At 43.3% G+C, this 17081-nt stretch overlaps 1 protein-coding gene across 3 annotated transcripts in view; it reads left to right on the top strand.

Moving 5' to 3' along the window:
- LOC121539490 (disheveled-associated activator of morphogenesis 1-like) overlaps window positions 1-17081 on the top strand; it is an 86561-nt gene that overhangs the window by 17731 nt on the left and 51749 nt on the right. For 2 of the 3 annotated variants that reach the window (XM_041848019.2, XM_041848017.2), the window contains exon 1: window positions 4390-5022. The exons of the other annotated variant lie outside the window; for it this stretch is intronic. The gene's annotated coding sequence lies outside the window, so the exon portion shown is untranslated. Of the gene's footprint in view, window positions 1-4389; window positions 5023-17081 lie in introns of those variants that run through there. 3 annotated transcript variants of the gene reach the window in all.

Genomic DNA, 17081 nt, shown 5'->3' with positions numbered 1-17081 from the left:
GGCAAAACTGCTCCAGCTCCTTCAAGTTGGATGCGTTCCGCTGGTGTACAGCAATCTTTAAGTCATACCACAGATTCTCAATTGGATTGAGATCTGGGCTTTGACTAGGCCATTCCAAGACATTTAAATGTTTCCCCTTAAACCACTCCAGTGTTGCTTTAGCAGTATGCTTAGGGTCATTGTCCTGCTGGAAGGTGAACCTCCGTCCCAGTCTCAAATCTCTGGAAGACTGAAACAGGTTTCCCTCAAGAATTTCCCTGTATTTAGCGCCATCCAAGATTCCTTCAATTCTGACCAGTTTCCCAGTCCTGGCCAATGAAAAACATCCCCACAGTGAAGCACAGCGGTGGCAGCATCATGCTGTGGGGATGTTTTTCATTGGTGGATGGTGTTCTCGGGGTAATGAGAGGTGTTGGGTTTGCGCCAGACATAGCGTTTTCCTTGATGGCCAAAAAGCTCAATTTTAGTCTCATCTGACCAGAGTACCTTCTTCCATATGCTTGGGGAGTCTCCCACATGCCTTTTGGCGAACACCAAACGTGTTTGCTTATTTTGTTCTTTAAGCAATGGCTTTTTTCTGGCCACTCTTCCATAAAGCCCAGCTCTGTGGAGTGTACGGCTTAAAGTGGTCCTATGGACAGATACTTCAATCTCCGCTGTGGAGCTTTGCAGCTCCTTCAGGGTTATCTTTGGTCTCTTTGTTGCCTCTCTGATTAATGCCCTCCTTGCCTGGTCCGTGAGTTTTGGTGGGCAGCCCTCTCTTGGCAGGTTTGTTGTGGTGCCATATTCTTTCCATTTGTTAATAATGGATTTAATGGTGCTCCGTGGGATGTTCAAAGTTTCTGATATTTTTTTATAGCCCAAACCTGATCTGTACTCTCCACAACTTTGTCCCTGACCTGTTTGGAGAGCTCCTTGGTTTTCATGGTGCCGCTTGCTTGGTGGTGCCCCTTGCTTAGAGGTGTTGCAGACTCTGGGGCCTTTCAGAACAGGTGTATATATACTGAGATCATGTGACAGATCATGTGACACTTAGATTGCACACAGGTGGACTTTATTTAACAAATTATGTGACTTCTGAAGGTAATTGGTTGCACCAGATCTTATTTAGGTACTTCATAGCAAAGGGGGTGAATACATATGCACGCACCACTTTTCCGTTGTTTATTTTTTGAAACAATTAATTGTTTTCATTTCACTTCATCAATTTGGACCAATTTGTGTATGTCCATTACATGAAATCCAAATAAAAATCCATTTAAATTACAGGTTGTAATGCAACAAAATAGGAAAAACGCCAAGGTGGATGAATACTTTCGCAAGGCACTGTAGAATGATCCCGAAGGTGCTAGGTCTCAAGCAATGGAACTGTCACTTTACAAACATTAGAATATTGCAATTTTTTCTATTTTTTATGTTGACATCCATCAGAATCAGATGCAGTGTTCCTTGACAGAGGAAAGAGAAGAAACATCAACAACCATTCAGAACTTCCCTCACCATATAACATTCATCTCTATATAATGTTGGTGTATAATTACAGGGTTAGATCAGATAATGTTAATACTGCCAAAGGAGGAAAGAATTACAGCCATGGATGGAAAGAAACTCTGTCTGTATGACATTTGAAATTATTCAACTGAATAAAAAGGTAATGACTATGATTAGCCCAAAGTGATTAACCACTTGAATCACAATCGTAAGTCAAAACATCACTGGTGGTGGTTGGTTGGAAATGTAGTCTTAAAGCCACCGAATAGAAAGGATTACCTCAGAAGCAGATGCGCGTGTGTGTCAGACTGGACGGGATGGTAATGTGATCTGTTCTTGGAGAGGAAAGCCCTCATCACTGCCTTGATGGGTAAGTATTCTGGGAAGATTATAGGACATGAACTCTGCCTCTCTCTGTCTGGTGGATGGAAGGCAGGACGACAGCCATTGTAACACAATGTACAGTATGTTACGTAGGCCTAGTCTGTGAAATTATTAATTGTTGGTGATAGATATACAGTTGAAGTCGGAAGTTTGCATACACTTAGGTTGGAGTCATTAAAACTCGTTTTTCAACCACTCCACAAATGTCTTGTTAACAAGTTGGTTAGGACATCTACTTTGTGCATGACACAAGTAATTTTTCCAACAATTGTTTACAGACAGATTATTTCACTTATAATTCACTGTATCACAATTTCAGTCGGTCAGATGTTTACATACACTAAGTTGACTGTGCCTTTAAACAGCTTGGAAAATTCCAGAAAATTATGTCATGGCTTTAGAAGCTTCTGATAGGCTAATTGACATCATTTTAGTCAATTGGAGGTGTACCTGTGAATGTATTTCAAGGCCTACCTTCAAACTCAGTGCCTCTTTGTTTGACATCATGGGAAAATTGAAAGAAATCCGGCAAGACCTCAGAAAAAAAATTGTAGACCTCCACAAGTCTGGTTCATTTCCAAATGCCTGAAGGTACCACGTTCATCTGTACAAACAATAGTACGCAAGTATAAACACCATGGGACCACGCAGCCGTCATACCGCTCAGGAAGGGGACGCGTTCTGTCTCCTAGAGATGAACGTACTTTGGTGCGAAAAGTGCAAATTAATCGCAGAACAACAGCAAAGGACCTTGTGAAGATGCTGGAGGAAACAGGTACAAAAGTATCTATATCCACAGTAAAACGAGTCCTATATCGACATAACCTGAAAGGCCGCTCAGCAAGGAAGAAGCCACTGCTCCAAAACCGCCATAAAATAGCCAGACTACGGTTTGCAACTGCACATGGGGACAAAGATCGTACTTTTTGGAGAAATGTCCTCTGGTCTGATGAAACAAAATAGAACTGTTTGGCCATAATGACCATCGTTATGTTTGGAGGAAAAAGGGGAAAGCTTGCAAGCCGAAGAACACCATCCCAACCGTGAAGCATGGGGGTGGCATACTGTGAGGGTGCTTTGCTGCAGGAGGGACTGGTGCACTTCACAAAATAGATGGCATCATGAGGAAGGATAATTATGTGGATATATTGAAGCAACATCTCAAGACATCAGTCAGGCAGTTAAAGCTTGGTCACAAATGGTTTTTCCAAATGGATAATGACCCCAAGCATACTTCCAAAGTTGTGGCAAAATGGCTTAAGGACAACAAAGTCAAGGTATTGGAGTGGCCATCACAAAGCCCTGACCTCCATCCTATAGAACATTTGTGGGCAGAACTGAAAAAGCGTGTGCAAGCAAGGAGGCCTACAAACCTGACTCAGTTACACCAGCTCTGTCAGGAGGAATGGGCCAAAATTCACCCAACTTATTGTGGGAAGCTTGTGGAAGGCTACCCAAAACGTTTGACCCAAGTTAAACAATTTAAAGGCAATGCTACCAAATACTTATTGAGTGTATGTAAACTTCTGACCCACTGGAAATGTGATGAAAGAAATAAAAGCTGAAAGAAATAATTCTCTCTACTATTATTCTGACATTTCACATTCTTCAAATATAGTGGTGATCCTAACTGACCTAAAACAGGGAATTTTTACTAGGATTAAAAGTCAGGAATTGTGAAACACCTTAGCCAAATACATTTAAACTCAGTTTATGTAAAATTCCGACTTCAACTGTACGTTATGGTGTGTGATTTCAACCTCTTACAACATAGCTCCTGCTTAGTGAAACCCAATCTGCATAGATGGATGATCCATATCACTAAGATTAGTGATCTTTCTCTCAGGAGAGTCAATAGAGCAGGAAATGGTTCAGATTCACAACACAACTGTCCTTGATTCTGGTTATAATGATGAATGCACTGCATAGACTATCATCAGCTGTCTGTTTTGCACTGACCGCTGTAAATACCCCAATTCCTTCCCATTGTCTCATTTTAAAAGCCTAGTAGAAGTGTGTTATGTCAGTGAGGGAGTACTTTTCAGTGATGGTGGTCAGTGGCATATGAATAAAAATAATCTTGAAACTTTTGGGATAAAAGCTTTATATTATCAGTTCACATCTGCTACCGTTAATGTTATTCTCTCCAGCTGTTGTCCTAAGCTATAGGTTTGTAAACTCTCTTCATGAAACAGGGCTTTGCATGATGAAAATAATGAAATGGCACAGAGGAACACACACAGAAGCCTGTGGGAACATTGCATTTAGAGCTATCAGCTATCCTATATCACACAGGCATGCAAACATGCGCGCGCACACACACACACACACAACCTCTCTAAGATATCTCTCCCTTGATCCAACATTCACACTCACTCAGACCTCCACTTGGAACAGAAAGAAAGCTGAGAGCAGCTCTGACTCTCTCCAATAGAAATACGGCTGGTCACTGGGGGGTGTGGCATGGCCCAGGGAGGAGGGCTGGCTGACAGAAGCGGCAGCAGAAGCCAACATTTGTGTGTCTCTGTCCGTAGCCTCAGACCAGTCTGGACTGGCTGTCTCTGTGCTCTGTGTAGCCAGTTCGAGACATTGTTTCACTGTGGAGACTTTACGGGATTGGAGTGAGTTAGACTTTTCTTGGATAGATTGATAGCTCCCAGTGTTACTGTAGAATAGAGAGACAGTTCTGTGTGATAGATAGTTTGTGACTGATCGGGAGATCTTTTGGGAGCACACAAGGGTCCTGTAGCCTACAGTACGAGGCTATCTATCAGCAGGGAGAGGAGTTGGCTCGTCTCTACAGCTACGTGACCACGCTTCACTGACTCAAACCGTGGATGTCATAATGCTATGTCCAAGCTGAAGAGGGCTGTGGCTTTTCCGGTAGCTCTTCTGGATGAGGGTGGAGCTGGATGCGTTTCTCTCCTCTCCTGTACTGTGATGGTGTGATCTCACTGCTGGAGATGTAGGAAGCCCTATATTCAGCTCCTCTCACACTTTTCTGGTCTGTACTATCTCTGTCTGCCTGCCTGTATAGAGCAGAGCAGGACTCGCTCTGTACTGTGGAGCTTGCTTAACAGCCTGTACTGGACATTATAACATGGATGTTTAATCATATAAGTGGATCTATTGCTGTTGTGTAAAAAGGTAAGATTGTTAATCATATAAGTGGATCTATTGCTTTTGTGTAAAAATGTAAGATTGTTAAAAAAAATTCTAAATGAAAGAGAAACAAAACGCTTCTGGTTGTATCTTATTCCAGGCCAAACAACAAGGTAACAACAAAACCACTAGTAGCATAGTAATGGATCACAGTGGACATTTGTGGCTGCTTCTGTTTCATTATGGACAACTAACTGTTAGGGAGGTATGAGTAGTAGGCTACAGGCACAGTGGAATTTTACTCCCTCTGTATTTAGGTAGGTTTGTGCTCAGAATGTGTCTGTCATGTGACTCAAGGGAAAACAACACTCAGTCTGTCTCTATGTGGTGTAAACTGTGAACCCTGAACAGAAAAACTATTATGAATGGAATGAGACTCATAGACATGTTTTCCCAGGGTGTGCTAACAAATACACACACACACACACACACACAAGCACACACACACACAGCTTGCATGTCAGGTTGTTTATCATAAGTGCACCACTGCACTGTTGACTATTACCGTTTTTAGGATGTCTGGGTGTCATTGTGGTTTTAGCAGTGTTATGTTTGTGACTGGAACTCTGGGCTGGCAATTGCCATGACTGTGTGTTTTTCATAACAGAAAAGTGAGTACTAGGGCTAGGCTGTGAGAATGGTAAGAAATGTCAAGTCAATGGGGCCAGGAACTTTGGCCTTGTTCTGGCCTGACTGTTCTGAGTTAGTAGTTGGCCTATCACTACTTTCCAATGAAGAGGGAGGGCAAGGGGCAGTTGGTTGTTGGCTGTGTTATGATTGAATATATCCTCCTTAGTTGCTTAATAATGCATCTGTTTCCAAGGGGATGGATGGCTGAATGGATGTCGTTAGATGCTTAGCCCCTGTATGATTACTCAGGAAGCAGCTCCGGTCAGTGCTGTTGTCTCACTCCCCAACCCCCCCACACACACACACACAAACAGCCCAGAGACTCCCACCCATCTCTGATTGACAGCTGGGTGCCCCATGCATCTGAAGCTTAGCCTGGAAAAACTCATTACTCACACTGGTCCCTGTTCAATCCCAGCGACTCATCCCGCTGGATTAGCACATGTAATGCAGGGCACTGAATCGGAAACAGCCCTGGCAACAAGGGAAGAGGGTAGGGGTTATCCAAGGTGCTGTGGAAGAGGATGAGCTCAGAAAATCAAATGAAATCAAATATTATTAATCATATGCTTCGTAAACAACAAATGTACACTAACAGTGAAATGCTTACTTATGGGCCCTTCCCAACAATGCAGAGAGAAAGAAAATAGAGAGATAATAGAAAAGTAATAACACGTAATAATAAATACACAATGAGTAACGATAACTTGGCTATATACATGTACAAACTTGGTGCATTGGTACCGCTTGCCATGTGGTAGCAGAGAGAACATTCTATGACTTGGGTGACTAGAGTCTTTGACTATTTTTTTAGGGCCATCCTCTGACAGGGAGCTTGGCCCCAGTGATGTACTGGGCCATACGCACTACCCTCTGTAGCGCCTTGCGGTCAGATGCCAAGCAGTTGCCATACCAAGCGGTGATGCAGCCAGTCAAGATGCTCTCAATGGTGCAGCTGTATAACTTTTTGAGGATCTGAGGGCCCATGCCAAATCATTTCAGCCTCCTTAGGGGGAAAAGGTGTTGTCGTGCCTTTTTCATGACTGTGTTGGTGTGTGTGGACCATGATAGATCCTTAGTGATGTGGACACCGAGGAACTTGAAATTCTCAACCTGCTCCACTACAGCCCCGTCAATTTGGATGTGGGCGTGCTCGGCCCTCCGTTTCCTGTAGTGTTGATGTGAGCCATGACCAGCCTTTCAAAGCATTTAATGGCTACAGATGTGACTGCTATGGGGCGATAGTCATTTAGACAGGTTACCTTGGCATTCTTGGGCACAGGGACTATGGTGGTATGCTTGAAACATGTAGGTATTTCAGACTGGATCAGGGAGAGGTTGAAAATGTCAGTGAAGTCACTTGCCAGCTGGTCAGCGCATGCTCTGAGTATGCGTCCTGGTAATCCGTCTGACACTGCGGCCATGTAAATGTTAACCTGTTTAAAGGTCTTACTCACATTGGCTACTGAGGGTGTGGTCACACAGTCGTATGGAACAGCTGGTGCTGTCATGCATGGTTCAGTGTTGCTTGCCTCGAAGCGAGCATAGAAGGCATTTAGCTCGTCTGGTAGGCTCGCGTCACTGGGCAGCTCGCGGCTGGATTTCCCTTTGTAATCCGTGATAGTTTACAAGCCCTGCCACATCCAACGAGTGTCTGAGCCGGCGTAGTAGGATTCAATCTTAGCCGGCCGCGACCGGGAGACCCATGGGCGGCGCACAATTGGCCCAGCGTCGTCCAGGTTATGGGAGGTTTTGGCCGGCAGGGATGTTCTTGTCCCATCGCGCACTAGCAACTCCTGTGGCGGGCCGGGCGCAGTGCACACTGACACGGTCGACAGGTTTACGGTGTTTCCTCCGACACATTGGTGTGGCTGGCTTCCGGGTTAAGCGGGCATTGTGTCAAGAAGCAGTGCGGCTCGGTTGGGTTGTGTTTCGGAGGACGCACAGCTCTCGACCTTCGCCTCTCCCGAGTCCGTACGGGAGTTGCAGCGATGGGACAAGACTGTAACTACCAATTGGATACCACGAAATTGGGGAGAAAAAAACAACAACGATTCCATCTTAGTCCTGTATTGACACTTTGCCTGTTTGATAGCTCTTCGGAGATTGTAGCGGGATTTCCTATAAATGCCCGGATTAGTGTCCCGCTCCTTGAAAGCGGAAGCTCTAGCCTTTAGCTCAGGACGGATGTTGCCTGTAATCCATGGTTTCTGTTTGGGATATGTACGTATGGTCACTGTGGGGACGACATCGTCGATGCACTTATTAATGAAGCCGCTGGCTGATGTGGTAAACTCATCAATGCCATCGGATGAATCCTGGAACATATTCCAGTCTGTGCTAGCAAAACAGTCCTTTAGCTTAGCATCCACTTCATCGGACCACTTCCATATTGAGCGTGTCACTGGTACTTCCTGTTTGAGTTTTTGTTTGTAAGCAGGAATCAGGAGGATCGAGTTATGTTCAGATTTGCCAAATGGAGGGCGAGGGACAGCTTTGTATGCATTTCTGTGTATGGAGTAAAGGTGATCTACAGTTTTGTTGCCTCTAGTTGCACAGGTGAGATGCTGTTAGAAATGAGGTAAGACAGTTTTCAGTTTACCTGCGTTAAAATCACTGGCCACCAGGAGCACCACCTCTGGATGAGCATTTTACGTTTTGCTTATGGCTCTATACAGCTCGCTGAGTGCGATCTTAGTGCCCGCATCGGTTTGTGGTGATAAATAGACCGCTACGAAAAATAAAGATGAAAACTCTCTTGGTAAATAGTATGGTCTACAGCTTATCATGAGGTATTCTAACTCCGGTGAGCAGAACCACGAGACTTCCTTAATATTAGAGATTGCGCACAAGCTGTTGTTAACAAAGAGACACACACCTACCCCCTTGAGCTTACCCGATGCTGCTGTTCCGCCCTGCCGATGCATAGAAAAACCAGCTAGATGTATATTATCCATGTCCTTGTTCAGCCATGACTCTGAAAACGTAGGATATTACAGTTCTTCAGGTTCCATTGATAGGATAGTCTCTGGATAGCTCGTCCGGTTTGTTCTCCAGTGATTGTACGTTCACCTATTGAACGGAGGGTAGAGGCGGTTTATTTACTCGCCAACATAGTTTCGTCAGGATGCCCACACGTCAGCCTTTCTTACGCCGTCTCTTCCTTTTCTGAGTCTCGGGGATTAGGGCCTGGTCCGGGGTGAGCAGTATGTCCTGTGCCGCCAACTTGTTGAAGTAGAAATCTTCATCCAAATCGAGGTTAGTGATTGCTGTTCTAATGTCCAGAAGCTCTTTTCGGTCATAAGAAATTATGGAGGAAACATTATGTACAAAAAAAGTTAAGACCAGCGCAAAAAAACACAGAAAATAGCCAATAAATCGGCAGCAATCCATTGCAGCGGCATTCTGTATAATATTGGGATAACATTGGGAGTTAGCTAGGATATTGCTGAACAAGAGGGAGGGATCAGGTCTGGGATGGTGAAGGGGGTGTGTGTGTGTTCTGTGTGTGTCTAACTGCATTCCTGCAGGGACCAGGGACTCTCTGCCTTTCTGGTTATTTAATGAGAGGGATGGAGGAGGGCTGGAGGCATCCCCCTAGGGGCTTGACCTATGACGCCTTTAGCATTGCCCAGGGGAAATAAGGGCCGATTGGCCTGTCAGCACCCTGTTAATATTGATCTCAGCAACTCTCTAGACCCGGAGTGCTCCACTCTGCAGTCTGAGTGATCTGATCCCAATTGCATTCTGTCAGGAGAGCCCCAAAACACCCCGACCGACAGACCAAAATCAATTCCAAATGGCCCCGACTCCAACGAAAATGTAACACACATGTCGCTATCTAGGCTATATGACTTGTATGTCTATGTCCCAAATGGTACTCTATTCCCTATGGGCCCTGATCAAAAGTAGTATACTATATAGGGAATAGGGTGCAATTTGGGATGCAGCCCTGGTTGTTTTCATATCCTGTGAATGGGAAATTGCCCCCGTACCTCAGTCACAGACACACATGCGTCTCTATTTCTGGCATTGCTTCCTTTCCTCACCCAGTGGTTCCAATGCTGGTGTCCAGATCATCTCCGTTATAATGGGATCTGACAATCAGATGAGCTAGTTTTCCATCCATGCAGTGAGTGAATGGGTCACATGATAAAATGTGCGTGTTTTATAAATCTAGTATCTACTGTTGCGCCGACCGACGAGTACTAGGTAGACACACTTTGCTTCCATTTGATTACATATTGACGGCGGTTAAATCGTTTAGTGGATTCGCTGGGTTCATTAAGTAAAAACCCATCCTATGGTGTGACAAACTAAGCTTATCATTAGATCCATGTTGGTGATGTTGACATGGAATCACAGGGGGTCTAAGCTTCAGATCTCCTCTCTCAGATGACAAGGATAAGATTAGATTAACTGCAAATGTAAATCATTTACATGTATGAATCACTATCAATCAGAGCACCTCAATCTCAACATAGATGAAGTGTGTAGGTGATGATAGCTAAGCACAAATTTCTCCACTGAGGCAGGGCCAGAAAGACTGATAATAAAAGGAAGTAAAGCCCACACACATTATAGTGCTCCTGTGTTTTATTCTCAACCCTTGGTATGGGCTAGCAGTGAAGTGCCTATGGTTGGATATTCAGTACATCATTGGGCTGGGAGTGGGAGGTTGGCTCTGGCTCTGGCTCTGGTTTGCCTGTCAATAGCAGACCGAGACAGGCATGTGACGGGGAAGCCCCAAGGGATAGGCTGCTCTCTGTATGGGTTAGCCCAGCCTAGTGAGCCTTGTCTTTCCTGTTAGCATGCTGCTTCACATAACCTGTGTCCCAAATGGCACCCTTTTAATTATCTAGTGCACTACTTTTGAACAGCACCCATAGGTCAAATCAAATCAAATGTTATTTGTCGCATATACATATTTAGCAGATGTTATTGCGGGTGTAGCGAAATGCTTGTGTTCCTAGCTCCAACAGTGCAATAGTATCTAACAATTCACAACAATACACACAAATCTAAAGTAAAATAATGGAAATAAGAAATCTATAAATATTAGGACGAAGGTAGGAAGGTAATATACTATGTAGGGAATAGGGTGCCATTTGGGATGCAGACACTGGTACATGTTCACAGTAGTAAAATGGGATGCCTGTCAGTGCTATGATCTCACCAGTTTAAGTGCATTTCTTTATGGTTGGTAGATTTTCCTCTTCCAGTTTTATATTTAGGTCATAAGTTAGAATGAGTTCCAAATGGCACCCTATGCTGCATTCCAAATGGCACCCTATTCCCTATGTAGTGCGCTACTTTTGACCAGGGCCTATAGGGAATAGGGTGCCATTTGGGACATAACCATAGATTAGTATTTGACTTGGCGACGTCCAGGGAAATAACACACACACTGGCTGAGATAGATTAGGGCTTGTTTCTACATTCCACATCATCATAATAAAGATACATCTACATGATTGCAATTACATTGTCTGCTGTCTGGCTGTCATAACTTCAGGTCTTTGGCAACTCAACTTGGACTTCCTGTGCAAGGCGAGGAGAGGACACGGGAGGAACTCATGTCTTGCTATCTGTAGAACACGCTGAACAACTCAGCATTTTTCAGATGGTTGTGCACTTGTTGATGATACCGAGAAAAGGAGTAGACCGTATGATGCATGTTTACTCGCTGTCATTATTCATCAGCCAAAGAAGCTTGTTTTGCTCTTTGTATATTAATCATACTGAAAGGGTTCAGGTTATAACCTCTTCTACGTGACATTTAAGTTGTTGAAACTGATTGTTCTATAGCAGGGGTGTCAAACTCATTCCATGGAGGGCCTAGTGTCTGCAGGTTTTAGTTTTTTCTTTTTAATTAAGCCCTAGAAAACCAGATGTGGGGAGTTCCTTACTAATTAGTGATCTTAATTAATCAATCAAGTACAAGGGAGGAGCGGAAACCCGCAGACACTCGGCCCTCCGTGGAATGAGTTTGACACCTGTGTTCTATAGCTTTGTTCACCTATAGGATGGTCAAATATTAATGTTACTGTGGCAGAACATTGTTATTGTATTATTGTCCTGAGTCTGACAGCCCTGAACTATCATAAGATATGTCCACGAGTTTCGAATAATGTTTTGATGCAGACTTTATTTAGGCAAAATGGAGGCTCAGACCAAATGGTCCCCACACACTTGATGAACAGATATTCTTACTGGATACAATGCAGTGTGTGCCTGGCTGTATCTGTTGGTTTGGTCCAGCAGGTCGATAAGCAGCAACAGGATGTGTAACATCTGGTCTACAGTCTGTCTCTAATGACTAGATTAGAACTACATCATCTCTGACTGACAACTGGGCTGCTGAGCAATACACTTCAAAGTTACTTTATTTATTTTCACCCTGTCTCTGTCTGCAGCCGTCCTATGCTGCTGCTCATAGTGCAGTGAGTTTGTATTTGAGTGGTAATCAAGGCCAGTTTCCCAATCACACATTAAGCCTATTCCTGGACTAAACTGCTTGGTCAATGGCGAATCAATCAACTCAGCCCCATACTGCAATGCTCCAATCATTCAGCTATAAACATAACATAATCAGATATAGGAGCAGAGGACAGTATGTTTCTGTAAGTGTCTGGTTTTATCAGAAGCCCTAACTGAGAACAATGGCAGAGAGCAAGAGAGAGTTGGTCATCTTTTAGTGTTGTGTGTTCAGCAATCAGAAGTTTGATGCGGCTGAGCTCTGGAGAGAATATCAAACTGTCCTGCCTGTCAGGAGACCGATAAAGACCACGAACATCCTGCGTTTGTTCAGGACTTTTAATTGCCAGATGTTCTCAGATTCGTGTGTGTGTGTCTGTGTCTGTGTGTATGTGTTTTTTATTTTTTATTTAAAATTTTAAAAATAAGCAGAGGGGTTACAGCGCAACTCATGGCCCTTTTTGACATCTGTACCCAATATGTGTAAACAGCTCTAGCTACGAAGAATACAATAATTACTTATTGAACATGTTGAGCGTATCTGGTTTTGCTTTAAGGCCAACAATCAGCCTGGTATGTTGTCTAAGTACACTTTGGGATCTCGAGATGATCACTTAATTTGATTCTGCACAACGTGAGTTGTATTTGTTCAAACATTGTTTTAAGGTTTGCCTCAAACTGCCTTTCAGTGATCCACGCAATGCTACGCAATTATAGCCTAGTAATACTGGTTGTTATAGGCATTGTTAGTTATATGTCTGTTATAGGCATCAGCAATACCAGTCAAACGACAAGATACATTTGGATCAGGGACCAATTCCACTTCAACTCAGTCAATTTCCTTTAATTGATTGAATTGCAATGGAATTGATCACAACCCTAATTTGAATGACTCTGTCAGCTCAGTAGCTGTGTGTTTCTCCGCTGGTACAGTGTAATCAGAAGGGCTGTTGCAGTAAGAACATGTGTGGGTGTTAATGAGCGAGGCTATGAGAATCAACCAGTGGCACTGCACACACCCTGTTTTCTCCTGCTGACTCACCTTGGTACAACGATCAGAACCGACGTGGATTGTGGCTCCGAAGCGCAGTGTCTCAGAGGGAGGGAGGCACGTTAGTGTATCAGCATGTTTCTGTTGTGACATGGGGATTATGAATTCATGGATGTGTAATGTATGGGACTGTCTGTGTTGGTGTGGGGATCATGGGTGAATTGAATTAATGTATAGCTCAGATATGCAAACATACAGGCTATACCCCCCACTCATGATAATCTCCCAGAATGCTCTCTGATTGCCTCTTTTGGATGTACAGTATACTCCCTTCGTCATATACCATGGCTAAACAGGAAATAGGATACGAATGAAACTGCTAATAAAAGTAAGAGCATCAGTTAGTATTGCTATCAGCATCCTGACTATTACAAGCTGCTCTTTGAAATGGAAGATATAAAAAATCCCCATCCCTTAAAGTTTTTGCTTAGTCTTTGATAAAGCAAGGAAAAAATAAAAGAATATGAAAGAGAAAGAGAAAGGAGAGGAAAAACTCACTGAGTGTCTATTGATGGCTGTGCTTCAAAGAGTATCGCTTTCCTGAAGCTGTCCTTTGCGTGCGTGAGTGCATGCGTGCATGAGTGCGTGCGTGAGTGTGAGTGTGTGTGTCTTTCCTGAAGCTGACTTAGGTGAGAGAGATGGGAATGGTTTCTCCAAAGGGCTCTGATCCAGGTCTTACTACAGCTCTTATGCAGTACCTGCCCACCTTTTGGGTCCCTCTTTAGTTCCCTGTAACATAAAAATTCCCTTTCCAAAGATGGATCATGTAATGTTCATAATCTGCTATTGTAGGAACCGACAGATGCACTGGAGTCCAGCAGATGTGGAAAACACTCAGGTTGTGTCCCAAATGGCATCCTACTCCCTATATACTAGGGGCCCTGGTAAAAGGTTCTGCAGTAAAAAGGGTGCCATTTGGGACGCACACTCTGTGCTGATGATGGTAGTCCATTCAGGAAGAACAAGGTAGCACATAAATAAACTGACCGTTTCATGTGTTTTTAAAATGACTGCCGGGGAGAGAGACTTTTTTTCATTTTGACACTTATTTTAATTTGATTTCGTGTAGAGACATCTTGGTTTTATGTCATGTTTAAGGTTAGGCATCTCTAGACGATGTGTGTTTGTTTTTACTTTGTCGGCCATTGTCTTTATTTCCATATACACTACCAGTCAAATGTTTGGACACACCTACTCATTCAAGGGTTTTTATTTATTTAGACAATTTTTTACATTGTAGAATAATAGTTAAGACATCAAAACTATGAAATAACACATATGGAATCATGTAGTAACCAAGAAAGTGTTAAACAAATCAAAATATATTTTATATTTGAGATTCTTCAAATAGCCACCCTTTGCCTTGATGACAGCTTTGCACACTCTTGGCATTCTCTCAACCAGCTTCATTAAGTAGTCACCTGGAATGCATTTCAATTAACAGGTGTGCCTTCTTAAAAGTTAATTTGTGGAATTTATTCCTTAATGCGTTTGAGCCAATTAGTTGTGTTGTGACAAGGTAGGGAGGGTATACAGAAGATAGCCCTATTTGGTAAAAGACCAAGTCCATATTATGGCAAGAACAGCTCAAATAATCAAAGAGAAACGACAGTCCATCATTACTTTAAGACATGAAGGTCAGTCAATATGGAACATTTCAAGAACTTTGAACGTTTCTTCAAGTGCAGTCACAAAAATCATCAAGCGCTATGATGAAACTGGCTCTCATGAGGACCACCACAGGAATGGAAGACCCAGAGTTACCTCTGCTGCAGAGGATAAGTTCGTTAGAGTTACCAGCCTCAGTAATTGCAGCCCAAATAAATGCTTCACAGAGTTCAAGTCACAGACACATCTCAACATCAACTGTTCAGAGGGGACTGTGTGAATCAGGCCTTCATGGTCGAATTGCTGCAAAGAAACCACTACTAAAGGACACCAATAAGAAGAAGAGACTTGCTTGGGCCAAGAAACATGAGCAATTGACATTAGACTGGTGGAAATGTGTCCTTTGATCTTGAGTCCAAATTGTGAGAAACTTTTGGGTGAACGGATGATCTCCGCATGTGTATTTCCCACCGTAAAGCATGGAGGAGGAGGTGTTATGGTGTGGGGGTGCTTTGCTGGTGACACTGTCTGTGATTTATTTAGAATTCAAGGCATACTTAACCAGCATGGCTACCACAGAATTCTGCAGCGATACGCCATCCCATCTGGTTTGGGCTTAGTGGGACTATCATTTGTTTTTCAACAGGACAATGACCCAACACACCTCCAGGCTGTGTAAGGGCTATTTGACCAAGAAGGAGAGTGATGGAGTGCTCCATCAGATGACCTGGCCTCCACAATCCCTCGACCTCAACCCAATTGAGATGGTTTGGGATGAGTCGGACTGCAGAGTGAAGGAAAAGCAGCCAACAAGTGCTCAGCATATGTGGGAACTCTTTTCCATATTTGGAAAAGCATTTCAGGTGAAGCTGGTTGAGAGAATGCCAAGAGTGTGCAAAGCTGTCATCAAGGCAAAGGGTGGCTATTTGAAGAATCTCAAATCTTAAATATATTTTGATTTGTTTAACACCTTTTTGGTTACTACATGATTCCATATGTGTTATTTCATAGTTTTGATGTCTTCACTATTATTCTACAATGTAGAAAATAGTAAAAATACAGAAAACCCTTGAATGAGTAGGTGTGTCCAAACTTTTGACTGGTACTGTACATGTTCAAACCATCTGCCTTTGTAAGCTGTTGATTCAGTGATAACACAATTAAATTAGGAAATATTATACATATCATACCTTACAATATCCTACAGTAGTAGCCTATACAAGCAACTATACAACATACTGTATATAGGCCTACCTGCTGCAAAGAGTGGTCATTCATGTTTCCAGTCTTGGTCTGTTCTCATTTGTCCATACCTACTGTAAGAAAGTGGTAAAGTTGTTCTCTAATAGGCTACTCCAAGACTTCAATGGTGTGGATTGTATGGGTTATGTGTGTTCCACAAACACAGGATTTAGCCTAGCTACACAGCCACAGGATTTAGCTTAGTTACACAACCACAGGATTTAGCCTAGCTACACAACCATAGGATTTAGCCTAGCTACACAACAACAGGATTTAGCCTAGCTACACAACCACAGGATTTAGCCTAGCTACACAACCACAGGATTTAGCCTAGCTACACAACCACAGGATTTAGCATAGCTACACAACCACATGATTTAGTCTAGCTACGCAACCACAGGATTTAGCCAGCTACACAACCACATGATTTAGTCTAGCTACACAACCACAGGATTTAGCCAGATACACAACCACAGGATTTAGCCTAGCTACACAACATGATTTAGCCTAGCTACACAACCACAGGATTTAGCATAGCTACACAACCACATGATTTAGTCTAGCTACACAACCACAGGATTTAGTCTAGCTACACAACCACAGGATTTAGTCAGCTACACAACCACAGGATTTAGCCTAGCTACACATCCACAGGATTTAGCCTAGCTACTCAACCACAGGATTTAGCATAGTTACATGAACACAGGATTTAGCATAGCTACACAACCACAGGCTTTAGTCTAGCGACACAACCACTGGATTTAGCCAGCTACACAACCACAGGATGTAGCCTAGCTGCACAACCACAGGATTTAGCACACCCACACCCACACCCACACATCCTTAGTTCAAGAAAAGCCTCTTTATAGTAACTGAAGAGGTTGAATGATGGTGTTTGCGTAGTGCTTTGTGGAAGGTCAGGGTAGTGCTTGCTTGGCTGTTTTGGAAGCTGATCTCTCTCGCTCTGGCCTTGTGTATATCAACCTCTCCCAGGAGAAACATTGAGAGCAAGGCCCTCTCATCTAACCTTGTGTAA

This window comes from Coregonus clupeaformis, chromosome 25 (genome assembly GCF_020615455.1).
Source record: "Coregonus clupeaformis isolate EN_2021a chromosome 25, ASM2061545v1, whole genome shotgun sequence".
NCBI classification, from domain to species: Eukaryota; Metazoa; Chordata; class Actinopteri; order Salmoniformes; family Salmonidae; genus Coregonus; species Coregonus clupeaformis.
This window is presented reverse-complemented; position numbering and strand designations above follow the sequence as displayed.